General features: G+C 38.4%; 1 protein-coding gene across 5 annotated transcripts in view; it reads right to left on the bottom strand.

Moving 5' to 3' along the window:
- The window catches only part of MID1 (midline 1), a 237,620-nt gene that overhangs the window by 101,849 nt on the left and 109,380 nt on the right, over positions 1-26,391 (bottom strand). Inside the window, exon 1 of one of the 5 annotated variants that reach the window (XM_058829063.1) lies at positions 5,046-5,179. The exons of the other annotated variants lie outside the window; for them this stretch is intronic. The gene's annotated coding sequence lies outside the window, so the exon portion shown is untranslated. Of the gene's footprint in view, positions 1-5,045; positions 5,180-26,391 lie in introns of those variants that run through there. 5 annotated transcript variants of the gene reach the window in all.

Genomic DNA, 26,391 nt, shown 5'->3' with positions numbered 1-26,391 from the left:
ACCAGGCAGAAGAGTTGGACTTATGACATGTTCCAAAATTCCTTGAAAATCCTCTCTGGTAAAATCAGAGTTTGCAGTGGTTTGGTGAATTACAGCCAAAATATACCTAAGCAGGCTTGAATAGTATTTTTCCTAATCATGTTTTCTAGCAATTTACTGTGCTAAGACTACTGTGTAGTAGTAGTAGTAGCCATGGAATGGCTGCTACAGTAAGGCCATTTCAATCCTCGTCCTTCAAACCCATATACAAAATGGACACAAGACCACTGGCAAATTTAAAGATTGAAAACCTGAAGATTAAGTATTTTTGTTGTAAACACTTGGCAACTTTTAAGGATAGAAAATTCTCAGTATTAAACTGCCATTATACAAATATGAAAAGAAATGTAATGAATAATATAAGTATGTAAGTATGAAATGCAATGAGTTATGCATGCATAAGGTGTTCCCACATATGTATGTATCCTAGGTTTATAGCACAAGGGGAATTGCAGTCAGCACCCATACTATTACTGAGTCATCTATGGAATGCTTAAGCAGGTTACTACCATAATACAGAGCTGTAGTTTTCAAAGTTGCAACATTTTTCTGTTAAGTGCACAATAAAGTAAAATTTTAAATTTTTGTTCTTTTGATAAACCTGCTACAGGCTATACAAAAATCCCTCAGCTTTCAATTTATTCTGTTAACAGTGAAAAAAAGAAAGGAAATACTTCTATTTGCCATTCTTTTTATAAATAATATCAACTATTTTATAAATAGTGCCATTTGCCAACTATTCTTTTTGCCATTTTCTATCATTTTCTAGAATATACACAAAACTTTCTGGAGAATAACCTTTTTTTCCAACAAGTGAATGTGATTGTTCCACAGCCCATTGAATCAACATTTCAAATGCAATCAAACCAATGAACTCCTGCATAGATGGTCCCTAGTCCATTACAGATTCTACTCTCTGCAGCACAGATATTGAAGCTTGTGTGTACTCATGATGTTATCAATTTCAAACAGCACAGCTAGTGAGATATTCATGTATTGTGTGAGTAGTGCAAAAAGAACTAATAATTCAACATCAGATTTTTTTTTAGAAATGTTCAATGGAAACTTCTATAGCAGTAAAGAAAACAAGCTGCACATACCCTGAAGCAAGCAAATACTTGTTTTCCCACTTGCTTTTATCAAAGCAGTGAGGATTAATAAATATTCAAAGGATAGTGTGTGTTCCACAGCTCTCGATATGGAATAACACGTGGTCAGCATGAAAGAAAATTACCAGTTCATCCTATTCATACATTTTCATTGACAGAAGAATGATCATCTGCCTTGTCTAGAAGTTACATGCAGTGTTTCCATAATGTTGAGATAGTTTGCAGCGTTTAAATGATATCAATACAGCAAATGCACACCTGCTATGCTGTTTGCATGTTATACATCTTTGACAACATCCCTTTCTTGTTGAAACATATGCTAGTAGGAGAATATATTTTCAAAAAGATGAATCCTATTATGTCATTCAGTGAGACAAGAACATCTCACAGAATTAAGGTTTTTGGCACAACACATACTCCTTCTCAAGGGAGATAAAACAATAACTAAGGCTCAAAAACTACTAGACTAGAAGAAAAATATCTCGTCCTGTAAATCACAAAGAAATTAATAAATTGCTGATTTAATATTATCTATAGTAATATATTAAGTACAATATTACACGTGCACATAAACCTATACTACTATACACTTGGAATGCTTTTTGGTCTTTATGTTTTTGCAACTCCTGTGGCTTTACATTCTTTAGATGCAAGATTTAATATTTCCTCAAAATTCTTCGGGACAATCAGGTGTTTAATCTTTAGCACACGTGAATCAGCACTGATCTCCAATTAAATGTATGGTTGAAGGTCTGCTCCAAAAACCTCCTCAATTAAATTCGCACTCTTCACTTGAGAAAATGGTATTTATTCTGGGGTAGATCATAGCCATATAGGACCAAATATCAAGTTCACATCTTGGCCTGATACTGGCAGCATGGAAAACAACTGGAGCAACCTCAAAAACTTACCAAAGGGGACAAATTTCTATGTACCATACCATTCTTTTTTCCTCACTCATTTCATGCTAAGAGCTTCCTTGATATAGATGCCACCCCACAACAAAAGGAAGGTAAAATAATTTTACCCACCCAAACACAAAGTCTTCATAAGGCTTTGGTTGCAAGGCACAGCTGGAAATCTCCCACATTTCCCCAGCTTGTGTAATGCCTTAGGTGACACAGTACACCCTGATTTTTAACATAGATGATACAGCAACAGAAATACTCAGAAATTATGTGTTCCAACACATTCCTTCTAGTCACAAAGAGTCTCACACAGGTAAGTTAGCGCAGCTTGGAAACTCTGGAGCCATTAATCTACTGCAAGTTTTCAGAGGAAGTCTTAGGGTGGCAGAAAAAAATGATTGCATTCTCTTCCCACCAAGTTGTTCTATGACTTCCTTCACCACAACCGAGTAAAGGGAATCATTGAGCTGAGTAAAGTTTGCAATCATTGTCTTCACAATAATGAAGACATAATAATAATGGCATTTTAATTTCTCAAGGAAGAATAGCAGGGTGAGCTTTCTTATCAAAGGGAGCATTTAAAATAACAGCAATAAATGTCCCAGGAACTGGTACAGGTATGAAGGTGTGACCTCAACTCTCAACATAGAGCTCTGAATTTAAAATACCTGCAAGATGTAATTTTGATGAACTAAAGCTCCTGATACTTATAATCACATCACAAAACACACAGTGTTAACTTCTCACTGTTCTGTTCCCTGGTCCTCAAATGCAATCCTTAAAAAAGCCTATAAAAGATTTTTTTTTAAAGGAATTAACACATTTTCTCAGAGTTCTACTCTGCAGATTTGCAGAGTATAAAGAGATTCTGGCTATTGCAAAAAAAAACCCCTACTGTCTAACACTGAAGAGCTCCTTCTAATTTATGCCTGCTGTACTCTCAGTACACTGAACTCCCTAAGATCAATGGTGTATTTAAAAATCAGTATTTTTAATCAGGTCCTTAGGAGAGGAAATTAGCTGTGAACCGTGGGAAAGTGGAAGATAAGGAACAAATTTCATTTGTGCTCTGAAGGTTATCTGTTTTAGACCTCTGACAGAAACCTGTCACTGGTGGAAGAAGCGCCCAGCTCAGGCTTCCTAGGCCTGAGAATAATAAAATGGAAATCAGCAGGAGGACTACTCCATCAGGAAGGAGAATCTTTGAGGCCCTTGCCAGATCCTGAGTCCTGCTCTGAGAGGAGTGGGGACATTTCCTGTCTTACTGGTGTCACTGGGGCCACCATGGGCATTTATCTGCCACCACAGCTTGAGGTACCAGGCTCCTGTTCACCCTTAGAAAAAATTTTAGGAGCATTCTTCCACTCTGTAGACCAGAACAATAATCTGCAAGTACCTGGTAGTAAATCACTAAGTGAAAAAATATTAAGATGCAGTCCTTCTCTCTTGCTGCATAGTGGCTCCTAAATGCAAGTGGTGGCTTTCATCTGAATGGGTCCCTCAGAAGTCAATGGAAAGAAATGGCCATCTCTAAAGCCATTGGATTTAAACTATTTGAGATTATCTTTAGTATTAAGTGATCAGTGATTTCCAGATATGTTTATTTTATTCCAGGTATGAAAGGAACTTAAGAATCTAAGAAATTAAGCCTACATCAACTAACAAATATATCTTCCCAGGGTTCTTGAGCTTTAAAAAGAGATAATTGAGAATCTAACCTCTATTCTTTATTCTTATGCGCTCAGCAATCACTTGCTTAGCCAAATTTGCTTCCAATAAATATCTTTGAATATGCTTAATTTCTATTGTTCTCTAGTTAAAAATCCAAAAGGAGACACAGAAAACTGAGTTGAGTTGCAGGAGAATTATCCCAGAACAACCTCTTTCCAGTGGACTACTGAGCAGAGATTTTTCTGGATTTGGACAGTTCTCCTTCTGAATTACTCTATCAATACCACCAATAGACCTTTCAAATAAAAGGTTCTCGATGGCACTCACAAAATAGCTTAGCAGCTTTTAAGAGAGAATAGAAAGAGAAAACAATAGCTTAATTATATCCCTTTAGATGTTCTTCATCAATGACATAAGAAAAATCTCACGGTTTGTCTTAAAAAAAATAGAACAAAATTGTACATTTCCTGTCAGCTGGCAAGCAGGTCAGTGTTACTGTAATAACTAGAGTAGCGCTTGAGAGAGTTACTGGTATGCATCTGCACAGCTTCCAGCTTTTTCTTCCAGCAGCTTCGTAAATACCTACTTTCAAACATCACTGAATGTCATCTTATCCTCAGACAACTGTTTCTCTTGAAATATTTTACTGGGAAAATCACACAATGATTCCGTACCTATGAGCTATACATGCGGCTGATTCTCCTAAATGTATGCTGCATTTTGTGGCCTTTTGTGGATACAGAATTTGCACACAAAATAACCATAGTGACCAGATCATCAGTCTGAGGATAGCAGTGCCAAAAGGACATCCTTTGAAAAAGCATCACCTCTCAGACATCACATTTGAAGCATGTCACTGTTTTATGTTATGTAACTTGATCGTTTCCAGATAAATAAATGGAATTTGAAAGACTTTGCACAAGGACTGAAGCAGGCTTCAGGGAATGGTTGTATTTTTAAAAATTCTCTGATGTAAACATGTATCTCAGCCTTCATCTGTTATTTTAAAAACAGAATTATAATGTTCCGGATGTTGTTAACACTATGCAGATGCCAATGCCCCTTTATCTCTCTAACTGGTTTTATGACAACTAACAAGACAATAAGTCCTTGTTTGAAAACACAAGATGAAAAATGTTCAATTTTTTCCAGACTTTCCAGCATCAAAAGCATAATTAATCACAGCAACAGAGCAAACCTCAACTCCTCCCTACAACTGCTAAACACATTATAAAATACTTCCTAAATTACTTGCAAGGGCAAGCGTACACAAATGCATCTGCTCCAGTCCCACAAAGCCACCCAGCCGCATACGCACCGCTGGATCCCGCCCTACATCTTCTGTGGGCATCATTGCTGTGCAGACAGGGACCACGCTGACCCTCAGCAACCACCGGCAGCCAGCCGGGACAGGCAGCAGCCCCCACCACTGTCCCAGCAATCCTGTGGCAGCAATGACTGCGTCTGCAACTGCAAGACAGTTGAGGCTGAAGCACAACAGGAAAATCTCCCCTACAATTGCAGGAAAACTCGCTCCACCTAACCGCCTCCGCCAGGATCCCTGCTCCCAAAGCCAGCCCTTCGTGCTGCACCCACAGCAAAACATCTCCTCTCCTTCCCAAGGGCCAGCCCTGCTGGGGTGAGCACAGGAGAAATGGATCTTCTTGCAGAGCATCCCAGCGAGCCACCAAGGGCTGTGGTGGGACACTGCTGACTCACGACTTGGGTGAGGGTGAGCTCAGCCCCAGGGGCAATCAGCCAAGGTAGGCTGGCAGCACCCAGCCCTGTAAAGGGAGGGTGGCTTGGACAGGCAAACCCTGCCACACTCCAAGGGAACATCTGCACATTTGCTGTTCTCCAGAATGGCAGAACTCTGAATGGCAGACTTGTGGCAAGTAATCACTTTTTTTTTTTTCTGTTTTTCTCAAATATTTTTCAAAAATGTAAAAAGTCTAGCAGGAGTTCACCAGAAGTGGGGATAATTTGAGAGAGTCCTGCACCTGCATGAAAGACTTCTCTTCCTACAGGCACCACAGAGACCCTACTGTCTGAGATTCATCAGGTGAAACACAAGATGATAGCAGTTGCTTCATTTTATTTTTTTAAAAATTTTACCCCAACTTGTATGTAAGCAGCAAACTGAAACAGGAAACTGCAAATGCTTTACCAAAGTACCCGGGAGGAATCCTGACTGAGTCACACCAGACATTTGGTCTCCAACAAAGGTGTTAAAAAAATCACACAAAGTGGAAACAGCAGGAAAGAATTGCTTCCTTGTGTTCTCTGTTTTTCATGTTGCAATGCCCCCTTTCATACAGTGGTAACACAACAAAGTGAAACAAAACATACCTCAGACATCTGAGCATAGGACTGCAAACCCACACTTGTCTTAGGTTTTTCTTCCATGGAAGAGCCTACCCTGTTCTTTTGAAGCAATAAACAACTGTTGAGATTATTTAATTTCCTATTCATTTAATTTCCTTGAAACAATAGACCAGAGACCTCATACAAATCCACATTCTCCATAAGGTTTTTAAAGCTTTTTGCTGGCAACGTCTGTTTACTTATGTGTGGAACAGCAGCTTCTAGCAGGCAAACTGAACATGCAGAAAGCAATTCAGATGTACAGAGTGACTATGATTATTAGAACCCTTTTCCATGATATTCAATGTCCATGGACAACTTACAGTCAAGTTATAAGCAGCCCAGTAGGAGCCACAGTACAAGTCCTGGACAGAAGAATTTTAGATTCCTCAACACATATCCTATCCTAGATGTTTCATTAAACAGCATTATGTAGTTTCTTTGAACTGTCTCTCCAGCCATGCTGGCTTATACTCATCCAGATGCATTTGTGATCAACCAGCCTAAATGATTCTTGATTCTGTGATTATCAGATGCTGTCCTGCTGCTCTTTAGCAGTCTATAGACAGACTCTATAGTTAGTCTGCCTTTTCATGCCCTTTGCTTGCAGGCAGCCAGCCACAGTCTGGTTTCAGTCTGCTGAAGAAGTTTCAGCGAACAAACATTTTTTTTATTTTTAATCTTCTTAATCAATCATAAAAGTGATACCAATTCCAATAATCTTAATTTTGTTAATACATCTGCCTTAATTCCTGCATGAGTTTTACTTCAGGGTAATACTGCATGTGAAGGAGATTTCATAATTAAGAGCTGAGTATCTCTATGAGATGGTTTGTCAGCAAATGCTTCAGAATACTTTTCACTGCTTATGCTCATGTATGCACATATACACATGTATGTAAGTAAATAATTATGAGCTCAAGCCCATGGCCTCAAAATTGTATTTGTGTCACTTCACAGTTTGTGAACCTTAAGATAATGAAGTCATCTAATGAATATCCTCTGCTACACTAATCTCCACTTTTGAATTCAAGTGTGAACTATAAAATAGAGGTTTTCTAGCCTTCCTCCTCTTCAACACCTATTGAAATTCATGAAAACCTCAATAGAGGTGTCTTTAGACATGAAGCTGGATTCTCATATATTCTCATATAGAGATATATGACTGAATATAATCAAATTACCACAGTTTAACAAGATACCATCTCCGGTGCTCAGAGCCAACACACCTGTGCATTTGTGTTCTTCTGATACTCACTTAGAGCTTTGGTGAATTTCACAAAGGAAACTAAAATATTTCAGCCACCAGTAGCTCCTTTCTGCTGAAATTTACCACCTTCACCACAGAGTCAGTAGATTAAGTGCTGAACCACAGCTCGTGTGTTTCTTTGCATGGTACAAGCTACAAAAAAATGATTGCTTAAGGTGTGTATGGTTGCAGTATGTTTCAGCAGCAGAAGTAAGTGGGTAGCTTGTGACAGTGATTTCTAAAATTATATCAAAAGATTCACTAGATATCAACTGGCAACGTCCTTAGCTCAAACAGGATGTGAAGAAATTCAGTCTAAGCTAATATATTACTAGAGAGATAAGTTACTGTATCTAAATTTAATATAGCTTGAGGCTCAGAGAATTAATGAAAATCCATCTATTTACCCTCTGTAAAATTATTCTTTCATCATGTGTGGGTTCTAAAATGATGTATTTCTGATGCCAGCATCTCCACACTGTGTCTATTTGCTGTGCAGCCATTGTTTCTGCCAAATTCACTGCCAGCTCTTCACAGTAAAAGTTTGATCAGCGTGATCCTGTTCAGGGGAGCAGAGTATCGTACTTCACCTTCTGCACAGCTGTGCTTTATGGTTACTGTGTGTTATTCTGGCTACAATACTCCTGGCAATCAAGAAACAGAGCACCTTGGCACCTGAAGCACAGCAGTAGAATAGAAACAAGCAAGTGCCCAGTTAGGTTACAAGAAATCCTGTTTCCAGAAAATATTCAAAGTCCTACAAAAAGACAATACCAGCACTCACTGGGAGAAGCAACTTAGATGGGGCATAAAATCATAATCCAATGTTACTCCTGAAATTCACTGGCCCACAAGCATCCAGCACAGCTTTTAGCTGGGCTCCACTGTGTTGCTTGTAAGTCAGGCATAAGACAAGCTGGACTTGAAAATTGGTCTATGTGGTTTTTAAGAAAGCTAGAAACTAAGATTTTTCTCTTGTTAGTTTAGAAATACTAATATGCAGCTTCCAAATCTCATTTTTACTACCTTGCCTTCTGCCCTCAAAAGAGAATTCTCTATGCCACTTCAATGTGTAGAACAGAAATATGATCTTTCTTTTATAGTTCATTATCTGTGCAATTTTATCTTATTTTGATGGACAAGGAACATACATTTTTAGATTGATTGGTGTTGCTGCTGGGCACTTATTCCAAACAATCAGTCCACTGTCTTCAGAAAGCAGATGCCATAGAGCAGTATAATGGATCATACTGAAACTGTAATATTAACAAATTGAACAAATATGCTAATGTCTGCAGTTTGTAACTTTTACACAGGCAAGCACAATCACATAAATTACTTGTTCTATACAGCTAATCATAGGATTCTATGATGAAGAAAACCAACAACAGTGGATTGGTTAAAAATAGCATCTCGCCAGTCTTTCTTCTCTTGCCATATGGTCAGTCAGCACAGAGGGGCTGATCCAAATGACATTAGCAACTCACATTTTTCTGAACAGGGCCAGAGTAAGAGCAGCCTCACTGCTGTTCTTAACAGCATGTCTGAGATGTAGGGTTTTCCTGCTCCAGGCAAATATCTTCCATGCAGCTCTGACTAGCCACATCCCTCTGCTCACCCCAAGTGAAAGAAGTGGAGAGAATACAGATGCTCCTCCCTTTAAGCCAGCATCTGCACCTTACAATTCTCTTTGAACACTAAGGACATACAAGGAAAAAAAAGGCAGCCTGGCTTTTTGGAAAAATTAAGAAATACCATGTCACCAAGAGTGATTCATGTGATACAATTTGAGTAATTTCTTAGTATGAAATTGTTTCATATGGATGCTAAGTGCTATTTTTCCCTCAAATGGTTGTTTAATATTAATTGCTCTTTGAGCTATAAACCTCCTCTGGTCTCATTGATGGAACTCTTAAGACACTGATGGGTCATTGTATGAAGGTATGCCATTTCCCCCTTAATGCCTCATTTGTATTTAAATATCATTTGGATTTGACCCAATAAGCCATACTATAAATGACCCCTATTAAGGCTCTTTGGAGAAAGGCAAAACTCTAATTTCAACAGCAGCATGTGATTATAAAATACTTTATGCCTTCCTGAAGGAGAAATGTGTAGTACTTGATTCATATTTGAATAGATTATAAACTGCTTTATCAAATATCATATTTCCCCAATTTAAACAAAAACCTATCCTTATAAACTTCAAAGTAAACCACAAACAAAAAATCCCCTTGCTTAGAATATACAGCAGCTGCTTGTAAATTGAGGGTAGGTGAGGCAAAGAAAGGGAAAAAGAAAAGCTACTTCCACTGCTACACAGAACTTGCTTTTAACAATTCCTTGTGGTCAATGAAGCCTTTTGCTCAGTGCTGCATTTTGAGTTTTGGACAGAGAAAGAAGATAAATTGCTCTGTTCTAAATTGTTAGATTAACAACACAGCACTGAATTCTAATCTGATGCCCTGAAGGATATTGAGGGAATGATCATAGCAGGAATATGAAAACATCAGTTGAACCTGACTATCAAAATAAGGTTTGAAGAGTATCAGTGTGCAAGTACATGTTTAAAAACGGGGGGAAAGAAATAAAACTAACCCTGTCAAAAGCACAGGAACTTGATCCTTTTTAAGTTTTCTCCAGCGGCATGCCCAAAAGGATTGTTTACCCTTTCAATCTCATCACATGGAAAAGGTTTTGTATTGAAAAGGAAATAGTTTTCTTTTGCTTTGTTGTTAACTGCTTTTTAACAGTATGATGCTAAAAAAAACTTGAGCTGACATTTACTAAATGTGAAGCCTGAAGTTTTTAAACACATCTCCTGAAGTCTAAGTCTACTAAGTGAAATTAGAGTTTTGCCTTTTTAGCATAACAGCTAGATTAGTATCTTTGGTGGAGATGCTTTACAAAGAGGATGTTGTATTATGATTTACCTCAATGTGACCCGATTCTAAAAACTGGAATAAAGATTTCACTTTAACCAACTTAAAAAACACTGCCTGAATACATTCATGTTTTTGTACCACGGCCAGAAGGAACTGCATTAGAGAAGAAATTTAAATTTGTTTTCTTAAGCATTGAAATATAGCCCTTAGTATTATGGGAAGATTATGTGATATTCAGGAGTAGTAGTACAAATCTACAGTTTCAGTAATTATAAGCGTATTTTAACCTCACACTCGGCTCCCAGTTTTGCTGAAACTTCAGCTGTTGCCAACTAAAGCCATAGTTCAACAGCTTTTTCTGGGGAGCATCTTCTTACTGAAAACAGTAGTGGCTGTTGCTCTGCAGACGCTGAGAGATAGCATCAGATACAAGAATTTCTTGGGAATGCTAAATAAAGTTAAGTACATAGACAAATACTTAGACGATTAGAACCAAACAAGTTTATGCTAATGAAATAATCTTTGGTCCTGAGGGTATTGTCTACTGTCTTCCAGTGATATTCATATATTAACTGTACCGGTTTCTTTTAAAAGAAATGAGGATCATTAGGAAATTAAAATGAATAGCTTTGAAAAATATTAGTAAAAGAAAGTGGTGTCTTTTAATAAAGAACACTAACTTATGAAAAAAACAGCAAAGCATCAGGGAACTCAAATCCTTACATACAAGCACAGGGCCTGTTAAGTGAATTAATTGCCTTTTAGATTCCCAAAAGCTTCAGTAAAGAGACCCTCAATGTGCAGAGAAACATATACACCCTTTTGTTATTTTTCTAATAGTTTGCCAAGTGAAGAGATACAACTATTTACAAATACAAGTGCGTAAAAGAAAAAGATTCTGGATGTTCAATTTTCTCAATGGAAAACAAATTGCTTAAAACACAAAAAATTATATACTAAGTCTACAGTTAGTTCAAAGACTAATTCTTGTAATGTCACATAAGATAAATTTAAACACAAACCACCAGAGACTGCTAAAGAAAACATCTCCAAAAAGGCAGGCCTTGCCAATTATTCTTGATTTATGGGTTGATTCAGGTTTTTTTGAATCTCCAATGAGATATAAATCACTCTAACTCATTATTTACGTATTATTTTTGTTTCACTACTTACCTGTTCATCTGCTTTCTCCTCCACTCAAAACCAAAGTGGTTTGAATTCATAAACCAATATGGATTGCAAAGAGCATTCTTACAAAGTTCAAGTTTTAATTAATGAGCCACAAGAGCCAGAAACACTTGTTAAACATATATCTCTAATTAATCCCATCAATCACTCTCCCTCTAAGTACTCATGATCTCCAAGAAATTAAATAAGCACCAAGTCCTGGGCAACACAGCAATCATTTTTTTCCTATTTATTATTAAGTCTCTAATTATCTGTCAACTTTTTTCTTGTGTCATACTCTACTTATTTTCTTGTCAGTGTCTTCTTCTGCATCTAGACAAAAATAAACACACTCACTGTCAAATTTCAGATTAAGGACTCATGGAAGTACTCTTTCCCATCACCCTGAAAGAAGAGTCTGTTGCTCAAGCTATAGGCTCTCCAAAGCACCTGCAGGTCTCAGTACCACTATCGCTATAGTCCCTGGCATGGAGTTTGCCCCAAAAGTAATGCTGACAAATAGATGAAGAAAGGAAACTCTATTGTATTTCTTTCTGTTCTTCACAAGAATCTCCTGCTACTGCAACCTATCATAAAATACAATGTAAATTACAGCTAAAAGCATGATAAGAAACAGTGCTTTTGTACTCAAGCAAGAGAAAAGGAAAAAGCTAAAATAAAAAAGTCTAACAGGCAAACCAAAGAACAAAGGTCCCAATCATGACTCAAGAAAAAAAGCCCAAACCCAATGGCTATTAAGAAGTAGCAATATCTTTAGGGAAGAATTTTTATGAAACCTCATGCAGTTCTTGAGCATGACATTTTTCAGCCTAAAAGGAATGACAAAGTCCTCTAACTGGTAGGGGTGTTGTACTTCAAGTTTCTGTTAATGAACAGGTCATCACACAGGCAATATGTTTCAAAAGCTAAAGTTCATACAGGACTGATATTACCACAGAATACCAGTATTATGTATTATATGCAATAATACATATTGCAGCCATTAATTTTAATCTCCTTGAACCTGAGAATTTTAATACAAATATATAATTTCTTAAGGAGCAGCCACACTAGAGTAAAGAAATGTTCTCTTCACAGTTGCCATGGAAAGGCTATGTCCCATGGAAGATGGGTGAGATGAAAGAAGACTGAAGAACAAACCTATTACTGACTGATCCTCTCCCAGGAATACCCACTCTGATGCAGTGGAACAGCCATCCATGTGCCTGTCTTCCATTAATTACTCCTTTGAAAGCCTTTTTATACTTTAGCCCTTTATAACATGACATTACAGTGAGATCCACTGTCAATTTTAAGATTCGGATTTGCTGAGGAATAATTTCAAGCCCTCCCCCCCAAACAAAACCCACCAAAAAACTTTCTCCCCAAACAACCCATTGCTATTAGTGCTTTGCGTAGTAAAGATTCAAATGATTGGGATCTTGATTCTATGCTTTTAATATTTTTGCAAATTCAATTTTCACTGCCAGATAACATTTATTTGCCACAGCTATCATCAATTTATCCTACCTAGCTCCCTTTAGAGCAAACAGACAAAGCACAAATCCTGTGAAAACAAAGTTACTGGGCTGTTTCGAGTTGCCAGTAGAGACAGCTGCTATGCTCTGCAATTTTCCTCTTTACTCGTCAGCCCTGTATATATTATCAGCTTAGGAATGCAGCAACTTCTTTTCTTCTCTTTTCCTTTTCTACCTTCTTGATCTAATTAATGCCAACCAGAATAAATGTGCCTTTGTGAACTAGTCAGATGTAGTAGTGGCTGCTCTGGGTAGCAGCTCCAGGTGGCAGCTTGTGCAGATTTCACAAAGCAACCAAACAGGTTCAGCAACATCTTACATCTGAGCATCACTTGGGGGGAAAGACAGGAGGGGGAAAAAAGGACAGACAAGTCAGGCAAAACAACTCAGCCTTGGATTACTTTGCACTATGAATCTGTTATAAATTTAAGAACATGATGATTTTTGTTTAACAAAGAATAATTCAGGTTTTTTCTATAATAAGCAAAAAAGAATCCATTCAAAAGCTTGAATAATGGACACCGTGCACTTATTAAACAGCAGCCAGCCTACAGAGACTTCTTTTCTGGGAAACCAATCTGGAAGGCAGCTAACTCTCCCTGACAGGAGACTTACTGTATTAGTCTTAAAACCACACACTCTTATAGATGGATGTAAGGACATAAATATCACATTTTCTAACTACCTTTGCTTCCTGCTGGATCAGCCTAATAGTTAGTATCTTCTGCCTGCATTTGGCCTAGATGAAAGAATTAACCTAGCAGAACATGAACACTCATCACCTCCCTTCCAGCAGGAAGAAATGATGAAAAGATATTCCTTGAGATGCTGGAGAAAAGAAGTAGCTACAATATGCCAGAAAGAACAGTTTGCTGCCACTGGAAATCAGAGCAGATTAATTACATCCCATGAGACAGATGTGTTAAGGGCTCTTCTTCGGCATTGAGTTTTGCAGTTGTTTTCTACCCTTTCCAAGTTCAGCACGAGAGCCACACCCAAAATGCTGTCAGAATCATCATCTACCATGGAGTCAAACCTGGAATAGAATTCCATTATTTGACCCAATCATTCCATGATTAGACTTCTTGCAGCTTCTTTCTCCACTTTCAGTTAGGAAAAGACAACTTCTGTCAGCTCTAATGCCACATTAGACAGAATGAGCCAGATTAATGTAGGATAACTATATTGTCATATTGTCTGAGAAAGGGCAAATGGGACACAGGGCTGGCCAAATGGGGCAGACAGGTCACCTGTGTCAAGAACAGACAGCTAAATTCCCCTAGACATGACGAAACAAAATTTCACTTTTAGCCATTAAAAAGCTAGACAGAATTTTAGTCACCTGTTTAAGGTTCTATCTAGAAAATTGAGTGAAATTGGCACTACACACTGGGATGGGACAAATCTCCCCCAGGGGGATAGGTCTCCAAAACAGGTAGCAACAACAATTTCTCTTTGTTGGTAACTATCTTTTCCACTAATGACTCAGAGAAAAACAGTACAGCCAGGATGTTCTGGGTTCCTGACCATCAGACAGCTAAACCAGCCCCCTCCGGAAGGGATGGGAGTGTGTAATGGCAGTGAATTTATAGCTCATATCCAGTTTACATCACTTCCTTCAAACCCTGCTCAGTGTTCCTGGATTACCATCAGGAAAGGATAATCCAGCATTTCTTCAAGACTTTCACAAAGGCCAGACCTGCTGAAGCCAAGCAGAAATGGACAGAGCTTGTTTCAACATACATTTCTGCTTTCTTCTAATCTTGCAAATGCACTTGGAAGACTTCCAGTGCAGTGGTGATGGGAAATTCCATCTTAATGACATAAAAATACCATACAAGCCAGGGCAAGAAATTAAGCCTGTTTTCATTATCTTTCTTTACCCAGTTTTAAACAGCATCTAAAATACCAGTTAAAGCTGCTTTCATTTCCAGCTAGTAAGAACCAACCCTTAAAAAAATCCTCACAGAAATGACACTTTTTTTTTTGCTTGTCTTTCAACTCAAATCAGCAACATTGTATATGTGAAAGGGTAACATATGTACACCTTATTTATAGCATTTTCTGGAGTTCTTTCCTTTCATAAACTATGTACACATCTAGAAAATAAAGATGAGTATAAATCCCTAACAAGAAGTGTGGCAGAGCTCCTGTACAAAAGGACATAAGATATGGAAAATAAGGTGGTAGCAGCAGAGCCTGTCAAGCTTCCAACTCATATTGGAGTGTCTATAATTCAATGCAACAATATGATTCCTAAATCAGGGGGAAGGCCAGATTCAGAAGTATTATTCTGAGAAAGACTCTGCAAAAAGCAACTTTCCTAGATACACAGGATATAGAATCATAGAATAAATTAGGTTGGAAAAGACCTCTGAGATCATTGAGTCCAACCTATGATCAAACACCACCTTGTCCACTAGACCCAGGCAATGAGTCTTTCCTTAAACACCTCTGGGGAAGGTGACTCCACCCCTCCCTGGGCAGCCTGTTCCAATGCCCAATCACCCTTTCTGTGAAAACTTTCTTCCTAATGTCCAACCTAGACCTCCCCTAGCGTGGCTGAAGACTGTTGTGGCTGAAGTGCAGGACCCAGCACCTTGTCTTATTGAACCTCATTCCACTGGCCTCAGCCCACCAATCCTGCCTGTCCAGACCTCTCTCTAGAGCTTTTCCACCCTCTTGCAGATCAACACCCTTTCCCACCTAGGTGTCATCTGCAAACTGAGGGTGGCCTCAGTGTCCTCCAGGTCATTGATACATACATCAAAACTGTCCCCAGTACTGGGAAATGTCACTGGTGATTGTTCCCCAGCTGGATGAACTCCATTCACTACCACTCTCTGGGCTGCTCATCCAGACATTTTTTTCACCCAGAGGAGAGTGTACCAGTCCATGCCATGGGCAGCCAGGTCCTTCATGAGGATACTGTGTCAAAGCTTTACTGAAGTCCTGGTAAACAACATCCACAGCCTTTCCCTCATTCACAAGGCAGACCACCTTGTCATAGAAGGAGATCGGGTTGGTCAAGCAGGACCTGCCTTTCCTAAACCCACACTGGCTGGGTCAGATCCTCCAGTTGTCCTGTATGTGCCGCGTGGTGACACTCAAGATGATCTGCTCCACTTGCTGCTTCACTGGCACCAAGGTCACACTGGCATTACCCTCCTCTTTGCTCAGGGAGCCGAGTGTAGTAGGCATTCAATGAGATACTCAATGTAAAAGATGAGAAAGCAAAACATTTTCCTCACATTAACATGGGTGAAATGTGTAAGAAACCGCAAGAGATGAAATATTTTAGCAGCCATGCATGGATTCAAAAGGCAGCAGCACAGCCACCACTTACTTAAATGTTTAATATTGAAAGAAGATGTAATGCTATCCTCAGTAATTCTTTTTTTAAGGTAACAAGAGAACAAGTGTTTTTTCTCCACATTGATTTTTCAAAGCAGTTTAGGAGTAGTTGTATACAAACAAATCTACAAAATAAACAAGGAAATAATATAACAATATATATCAGAATTACCAGCAGGGGAGATGAGGAAAAGTACTTTTTTCTCCACATTCACATTCAAGAATATGTTATTCTGTCACCAATGCTAATCTCCTTTGACATAAAGAACCTGCTCTAAAAACAACACTCAGCATCTAAGGAGACAGATTAATAAGTCCACCAAGTGGTTCACCAGGAGCTCTGATATCACTGCTAAGGTTATTATTTCAGGATAAATCCTGTCTCATTTACAAGCTTCCTTCCCCCTCTCCTCCCCCACCTCCCCCAGGGCTGACTTTTGATTTCACAATCTTGTTTTCTCTTTGGAGAAAATAGGAGGAAGGTCTCTTGTGAGGAACTCAGAAATTATGACTGTAAAACTGGCTGAGTTTACTGAAGGAAGCTTTATTCTTTCTTTTTCCTCTCTCCTGGGGCAAGTTGAGTTTTTCCTTCTTTTCCACTCCTTCTTTTTGAAATTCAGCACATCAGACATACATTCACAAACCCTCCTCTTCTCCACACCCACGACATGGTGCATCAACACCCAGAAGCAATTGCCTGAATGGGTGATTTTTAATTACTATCTTGATGGGCAGCACAGGGACTAAACTATGGTCCATTTGAGTAGTAGCTTTCAAACACATTAGCCCCCTGAAGTGCTAGACTCTAAACCCTTTTCTTCTGCTATGTCTAGCCTGGATCTTGCAAAAACCTTTACTTATGGGTGCAATGCATAGTTTTTGATCTGTAGATGATTACAGAAATGGAATAAACTGGCATGCCATTTTTAAGAAAGTACAACTGACCCTTCTATTCAGAATGCAATAATGCAGAATGAGAAACTTCCTTTTAATAAAGAAAGCCTTTGCTGTTGCCTTTATTACTTATATTTTTGCTTATTCCTAGATGAACCAATGGTAATTATTTATTTTATCGTTGCAGATCTTTATATTGCCCCGTTAAATCCATTATGACTTTGGAAGAGTTAAAATGTAAAGAGATGACTGAAGATGTTCATCAAGGCATCTGCTTAATTTAGCATAGTTGCTGACTTGATGGCCACACCTAAAAACCATCTGGCCAGATACTGCTACACTGGTATCTTTAATAAGCCAGTGCAAATCACTGTTACCATAATGCAGTTCCTCCTACTGAGGATTTTTTTCCAGCAGTATCAATATCTTTGCCATTTGTAATGCAGTCTATCATCTTTGAGAATAAAAGCATCCCATGCAGTAGGTAGGGTTCATCTTTGCAAAATTTCCATAAATGTTTGTGCTTTTAAAAAGGAAGGAATTTTCTGCATTTCATTTTTTTTTAAAGCCAAGTTTATACTCCATGCCTCTTTTACTCCAATAGTGCCAGCATGCCTCAAAATGAGTCTTATTGCCAAGATCAGCACTGTGTTAAATGTCTGATGGTGATTTAATAAAAAAGGAACTAAACTGAGACTGCTGAGCTATTTCAATTGTCATCTAAATCAGATTACAACCTAGTCTTTCCAAAGGTGAATAGAATGCTGTAGACTAAATATCCAGCATCACTTACATTAAATCCCACAGGAGCAAAACATTTTGAACTGCTTAGGAAGCAAAGAAAGTTAATACTTCATTTTGCTGTGCATTCATGCTGGAATTTTATCACGTACCCAGAGAACAGAATATCTTTAGCAAAGAAAGTCTATTCCTTTCAGCACTTTATTATTGATATTATTTTGAAATATCAAAGGGCTAATACTCAAAAAAACACCACATATTTTTCAGATCTACGGCTTTGCATTATATTAGTACTTGGGTGATGAAGCAGTGAGAATTAGCATTTCCTGGAAATGAAAGCACAAAAACTTGATTCTGAAAACACATTCCTTGTCTTCCTGAGTGTTTTATTATGAAGTCAAACTGGGCTTCACAACAATTTCTAGGTGGAAGGTGGCCTGGGTCATTTGTACATAATCAAAATGTGACAAAAAAGGTTTATAATTACAAACCACATAAATAACTGGTATAATAATAAATTGTATTATCAGCCTGTTTTTAGATGTTATCTCTTTCGCTTGTGTGGAAAATCCATATTCTGTGCATACAAGGAAAAAGTAACAAAACCCCCAAACACTTGCTGTGTGAGAGAACACTGAAATGAGAACTACAGTGAAAAAATTTAAAATAAGTGACTGTCCACAACACCCAGAATGATTTTCACTTACCTAAGTCAATAAAGTAAATGATATTATTCAGGTCTTATGCACAAGTAACAGGGAAAAGTGTCTGACAGCCTTATGAACAGAATTATTCATGTCTATGCCACCACTAATGGTCTGAACAGCGTAAATCAGACATATGAAACTTGAGCACTCAGTCAGTGAGTGATGTAAATTTTTCAGATACATTTGTGTAGCACCCCTCCCCTAAAAAGTCAGACAAGAAAAACTCCATGTCACGTATGTTCATGTTACATCAGTAACATGGATATCCTATTTCAGATGCTGAGCAAAATAAAGTCTAAAATAATATAAAGGAGAGAGAGGAGAATATAAACAATTCAAAGCATAATACTTCACCATCTACTTAAGATTGTCTGATAAATATCTTTCTTTCCTTTGAGTCAGACCCATACACAAGGGCTTGAAAAGATTTCTTCTGTCTAGTTTGAAGATAAATATCACTCTATTGAAGCAGATGAAGTTAGTTCTCAGGATCAGTTTCCTGTTTGGTACAGATCCCCAGTACACTGAATGGTAGCTTGTTCTTAGGACAAAACATTTTGAACATGCAATCTTTTAAAGCATTCTCTCATATATATTTTTATTCTACTTCTTCATAGATTAAAGAATGAGGGCCTGCTTTCAAGTATTTCAGAAGCAAGTATTTGTTTATATCAGAAAAATTAAATTTTAAAAATATGTAGTTAAGATATAGGGGAAGAGGGTGTCTTTTTATGGTCAGTATTATCAAGCCTCCCTTGAGTTTCTTGTCTGCCTTTCTCAGATGCTTGGGGAGTGTAAAGGAGTTCTGTGATGGTACAGCACCTGGAACAGGCTGACTCTTCCAGGACAACTGGTTAGTGAATAGGTTAGCAGAATGCTGCTAGGGAGAATGGCTCCAATAATCAACAAAATTACACTTTTTCCAATCTGGTGTCTGACAGCACCGTTCTCTCACCACCTTCTTTGAAGACATTTCTGTATCTGTCAAGCTGGACACACCACTACAGACAGAAACCTGGACATAAGGCTTATTGGTGGGTTTTACCTGATGTATTCTAAATCAGGATCGTGTCTGGCAGTTAAATGAATAATGAGGTTGGATTTCCAAGGGGAAAGTGGTAGATAAATTTTCTGATACAGTCACAGAGAGCTATCTGAGCTCTCAAACTGGGATCCTTAGGATTTTTTCTGACTCAGTAGACAGGATGTATGGTTTTGATTATGATATTGGTTTATAAAACAGATGGGAAGATTGAAGGCAAATTAATTTTTTGCCTTTCTTATAGGTTTTATTTTCAAAAAAGGCATTTGACAATATATGTTTTTCATATGACCAGTTTGTGTCCAATTTTTTGAGAAGTTCTCAGTAGTCTTTAAAAAAAAAATCCATTTAATGGGTTTCTACAGACTGTGAAGATATAGGCTGTTCTTTCTGTCTATCATCTTGAGTAAGCAAAAATGAAGCTACAGTCACATAGCCAAAAGCTGCCATTTGCAAATGCCCATGTGTACCATGGTATCTCCAGTGCTCAGTAAGCCATCTCCTTCCTGAATCAAAGTTCTCTCCCATTCATCTCCAAAATACTCAGTTAAAAATCAGAATTGGATGGATGCAGTTCTTCTAAATGACAGTTCTTTGAAGTTGGATTTTCTTCCTTACCGGAGTCACACAATAGGTTTCATATTTTCCTGAAGCATAAATCTGTATAAATTCTAAAATAACAAGGCCTTAATGGAACATAAAATGATTACATTGCTGTAGGTAGCTCTTTGCTGCTGGCCATTCCTTAGAGTCTTTGCCATGCATGGCTCATTACACAGGAAACAGTTCTAGTTTACTTGTGCCCTTCCCCCAGTTTGTATGTACTATTCCTTCATGGATCATAACATCTGCCTTTTTATTCCTGGGCTTTAAAACATCAAACTGCTAAACTCATTTTAGTATTTCTTGGAATTATGGGCATTTAATCACTACATTCAAGCAGCCAAACGGATCAGATGATATATGATGGTTGGTTGAACAGGGAACACTTTTCATCTTTTTCTCAGTGTTATGAATGTAGGAAAAGCATAAGGTGTCGTTTTGGAGGCTATAAAGAAAGCAGCATTCAAGCATAACTTCAAAAAGAGTTTTAGCCATTGAAATCCGGCAGCTGAGGGCAACAAAAATTTCCCATGGATTTAAAATTCATAGAACTGGCAAACCTTTTGTAGAGACAAGGGGTAAAGTTCACGTGTTTCATAGCTTCACTAACTCCAAGAAACAACAGTGCCTTTATGTACTCCCGAGCTTTTCTATAGAAGAGATCTTTCCATGGTTAGCTGAGATAAGAAATAATGCAGTGCAGATACAATACTCTCATACTTCTGAGCAGCGTAACATCCTAAACACATTTCATATGCTTGGTCAGCAGATATTCTGCAACTTTGGTTGAGTTACAAAGTTTTAACAGTGAAAACCTGTTTCCCACCTTGAAGAAACACTAGCTGCCTTTTGCGGTTCAGCTCCCTGTTAAGTATGGAAAGAGACAGCTCTGCTCAGAACGGGTGCCTGGGAAGACAGAGCAAAGTCTGAATAATCAGGCCCCAATAGGGGTCTGACAACAAAGCCCAGAGAGGAAGTTAAAAGGATTAGCACTCTAACACTGTTTAGCAGGAGTACTCCTCTCTCCCAGTCTGACCCAAACCCATCTTCCTCCTCCTAAGCCTGTCCTTCATAATTTTTACGGTGCTAGGAATACCCAAGTTCACTTGTGTATAAGTTAACCTCCTCACCTGAGGGACGGTCACAGCACTGTGCCCTCCGAGCCCCTGAGCGTGGCTGGCTCATTAGCTGGATCTGCATTGTTAGCACCATCACTCAGGATGAGCCTGCCTTGGAAAGCCGCATTAGGGAAATGAGCAGCACAAATGCTAATTCAAGGATATCTGTGCCCTTGCAAAGCAGAAGCTGTGCTTGCTGTATGTCTTCCCAGTAGTGCTTTAGTTCAGGTCATGGGAACATTTTTAAGCAGCCTCCCAATCCTCTCCATTAATCAGGCTGGAGTCACATCTCTGACTAACGCTGAAGTGCATGAAGTCTCATGCTCTCAGACGTAATAGCACAGATGATGAGCTCTAGATGAGCACTTAATAATGACCTTCTGCTGCTAATGAAGTCTTTGGGCCCTGACTACAAGGAGAACAGTATGGGTAAAAAACGTGTACAATCTGGGTATTGGGTTCTCTGCATCAATCATTTCAGTCTCCTGATCTGCTGTTAATTGGTCCAGCATGACTTGTTAATGTGGATACAGGCACTGAATATGCCAAAAGCTTCTCACCTTCAGGAAAATCTGACCAAAAATTTTAATGTGGGCGAGATTGGAAAGCAGGAAATGTGGAGTTTAAGAAATAGAATATACAGGAAAACGTGAAAGAAGGGGAATGAGTGGGAAAAGACAGGAAATATTAATGACTGCAATCCTGGTTTACAAATATAAAAATGTGTGGTATGAAGTAGGCAACATTTCCTTCTACAGGTAAAGCTCCCATTAGGATTCTTCCAGCGTGTAATACAGGTCTTAGCCATAATTACATTCTGGATGCAAAAAATGCTTCTGAAGTCAACATTTTTGAAATTAAATTGTCAGTTTGTGCCCTCACTCGGCTCACTCAAAGTACCACTGAGCACTTAAAATAAGCTGTAGTGTGAATTCTGGTGAAGAAATCATCCCTGGCTGCCAGGAGACTGCAGTACCAGTCTGCTAACCTTAGCTGGTCACACTCGCTATAAAGGCTGAAATTCATCTCACCTGACTTTAGATCAGAAAAACGACATAAAGCAAGATTTTGCTTAATGTCTTATACAGCCATCTTTGAATGGGCTATAATAAATGTCAGGGAAAACAAAGCCTCCTCTAAATAATATTAAATTTCTGTTCTGATGAAGTAGAGGTGTCCCAAATACAGAAGCTTAGAGATGACAAGATACTTGTAATACTGGGATCCTTTCCTACTCAACAGGCATTTTGAGGAATCATTTTATCTTAGTACTTACTTTATCCTACAAAACTATCTTATGTAATTTTGTATGGTTTTAGTGCAAAGAAAGATCTTATTCCTGAAGTACTTATATCCATGGACTACAAAAGAAGCTAGTAGCAAGTGGGCTAAGACATAGATATCCCATCACAGACTCCCATCACAAAGGTACAGTATATCCAGAGAATTTCCAGTTAAATCAGTACACTTCTTGGAATGCATGGTTTAATCAAGTTTAGAATGCCTTATTTAAAAAGGGAATATCATAATATTGCTTAAAACACGACCTAAATAAACAAAAAAGAAAAATAGAATGGAATCATAGAATAAAAGTCTTTTCAACCCAACCCAAAGATTGTATGCTCCAACACTCCTGCTATGGGCACCAACATCAATAGATGACATTGCTCAAAGCCCCCTCCAGCCTGACCTTGAGCCCTTCCAACGATGGAACATCCAGAACTTCTCTGGACAGCCTGAGTATCTCACCACCCTTATCATAAAATATTTCTTCCTTACAGCCAATCTAAATGCACCCTCTTACAACTGCTGCCCCTTGTCCCATCACCACACACTCTTCAGGTGTCTTGTAGGCCCCCTTTAATTACTGAAAGGCCACAATAAAAAGTCTTCTCTGAGCCTTTTTTTTCCAGGCTGAAGAATCTCAATTCTTTCAGTCTGTCCTCACAGCAGAGGTGCTCCAGTCCTCTGATCATTTTTTTGACCCTCCTCCAGACCTGCTTCAACAGGTGCAGGTTTTTCCTGTTTTGAGAACTCCAGAGCTGGATGCAGTGCTCCAGGTGGGGTCTCACCAGAGCAGAGGGGCAAAATCACCTCCATGGACCTGTTTTTGATGCAGCCCAGGAAGCAGTTGGCCCACTGGGCTGCAAAGACATATTGTCAGTTCATGTACAGCTCCTCATCCACCAGTATCCCAAGGTACTTCTCCTCAGCCTTGCTCTCAATCCATTCATCCCTCAGTTTGTATTGATACTAGGCATTGCCCTGACTTGATTAAGTTCACATTGGTCTACTCCTCAAGCCTGCCAAGCTCCCTCTGGATGGTATCCCTGCCCTCATGTATATTAAATGGGTCACTGAATTTCTTGCCAATGTTTAATTATATGCAAATGTCTATGAACAGCTTATTTTAGATCTATGGAGTATCACATTTGGATTTTCTGTTGAAGTTGGTTTTAAAGGGTATGTCTTTTATAGCAGATTTTGCTGTCTCATTTCGTAAATACCATTCCCATCTTAAAAAACCTAAACGCTTCCATTTTAGTCTTTTTAAATAAGGATGAGGGGAGAACACAGAAAATTAAGATTTGGACTTAAGGCTGGTATGAGGTTTTCTTATTTTCTTTAAAGTACCTACTGAAGATGCCTTTTCTCAATACCCTGTTTCTTCATGCTGTACTTACCTTGTTGACACTAATACAGTAACCCTTCACTTACCCTGATTTTTCAGAGAACTGCAAATGCTCAATACTATTTTCATTTTTCTGTATTGTTCTGCCTAGATCAAACCAATGTTACAAAATACCTTTTATCACAGTCTATTTAAAGCCTTCCCACCACTTTTCTTCCTTAGTTAAGTGAATATCTGACATAGCACAAGGAGGCTTCAGCTCTTTATGTCAATCCATCCATCATTTGAAGATAGATTGGACAGATGATAAAGATTAGTTATGCAAGGCATTTTTGTTCAAGACAGGATTCTGCAGGTCCCCCCTTATATATCTCCTCCTTTTTTGATAAAAGTAATAAGCCACAGATTTAAATCCAGAAATCTAAAATCTGGTTAAGTAAGGTAAATAAACTCATGTTCAACTCATGTATTTAAATTTTCACATCAGTTTTCAGACTGAAGTTCCTGTGTTTGTTCCTAAGTTTTGTTGGGGCAATTGCTGTGCTTTCTGTATCTGAGCTGCTCCCTGATGCTTTCCTCTCAACTGCAGCTGAAAAGTCTTTGCTGAACTTCTGGGCACTCTGAAGGGAAGTATAAACAGATATCAGAAAACTAGCAGCATAAATTAATTCAGACTGTGTCCTCCCCCTGAGGTGTACAAAGGACATATAGTGGCTGACATGAAAGTCGAACTGCCTGTGTTGTTAGACTGGGAGAACTGGAGGTCACCACTCAAACAAGCTAAATAATAAACTCCTCAGTTGCAGTGTGGACATATGGAAATGTAACAGACCACAGACTGACCCAAGTCCAGGATTCCTGCCCCAGCACATTTGCATTTAAAAGATAAAGATAAATCTGCAAAATATTAAAAACACAACCTTGTACCAAACCTTTGAAATGATGCTTTAAACCACAGCCAAGTTTTGGCATGGTATAACATCTGTGAATTATTTCATCCACTGAAATAAAATGCTTTAAATCTTTGGAAAACATGGTCAATGCATTTTACATGCTCAGGGTTAAGCTGATAATACATCTAGAGTCTGGACAGAAATTTCCCAGGTCAGATTTGGGGATTTAGATTGTTTTATGGAGCAGCCTTTCTTAGTATGAGCATTGTCTACTTCCTATTATCATTTGCAATTTCCCCCAAATAATTTTCTGCTAGTACAAGAACATTAGCAATTTATCTCTGTCATTCTGAGCTATTCTGGAGGCTTTTATGGCTTTTGATCTTCTATACCATCTCCCTTAAATATTTTCTAAGATACTATGACTCATTTCATTACTTGTATAATTAAGATTTGGAGACTGGATGTTCCTTGTGCCCATACCAAGAACTTCCCCATATTTCCTATTTTTAAAAACTGGAGTCTTTCAACTACAATAAAGTAGAAACAAAACCCCCAAATACTATAGTTTACCTATGTGCCAGTTTGCATCCTGTTTCTGAAACAAGAGTTGACACCTCCAACATGTGTGAGCAATAACTGCTATTTAAAGTTAAGCTCTGGAAATGGTGACTGACATGGAGCTGGGCATTCCTTTAGCCAAGGGAATTATCAACTATAGACCAGCCAAAATAAACTCAGAAATTTCCTCTGGGTGTTAATCACTCTGACTATCATTCTTTCCCACACACTGGGCAAAGATTCTTGACCATCTGATTTTGAGTAAAATCACCCCTGTTAATTAAATAATTTGTCCATTATCACCTGAAGACATATGTAACCTTTTCACCCTACACAAGAAAGAACATGTTAAGTAAATAAATGTCTATTGTAAATATGAACAAATCCCCACGCTTGTTCCATTTCCTGCGGTGCATATGCCATCCCAATACTGCTTAGTGTAGATCTGCATAGCATAGCACATTAACATATCTTTTAAATCTCCTATGGATGTCTTTGCACAGAACTTTCAAATGAAACAGTCCAATGCAAGGAAAATTAATTGTAATTGACCTTTCCGCTATAATGGCTGGCATTATGCCTGGCTTGAAATACAGCATTGTACATCTCTCCATATCAAGACACCATTTCAGTTACACACCTTTCATAGTACCTTTTACTAAGATAACAACATCAAATGTCTTCATCACAAAAACTAGCTTTTCCCATGGAACTGCAATCATGAAATTGTGGGGGGAAAGTTTTGGTATTGTCACTTCTGCAGGGTGAGTCTTTATTCACACAGTGGAAGATCTACAAGCTCATCAGGACTTAGGTCCTTTTAATTGCAACAAAGCACTTTTTTAACAGCATCTTATGGTAAAAAAAATTATTCTCAGAATCTGATGCTGCCCCAGAAGTCCAACTAACAAATTTC

This window comes from Poecile atricapillus, chromosome 1 (assembly GCF_030490865.1).
Source record: "Poecile atricapillus isolate bPoeAtr1 chromosome 1, bPoeAtr1.hap1, whole genome shotgun sequence".
Lineage (NCBI taxonomy): Eukaryota > Metazoa > Chordata > Aves > Passeriformes > Paridae > Poecile > Poecile atricapillus.
This window is presented reverse-complemented; position numbering and strand designations above follow the sequence as displayed.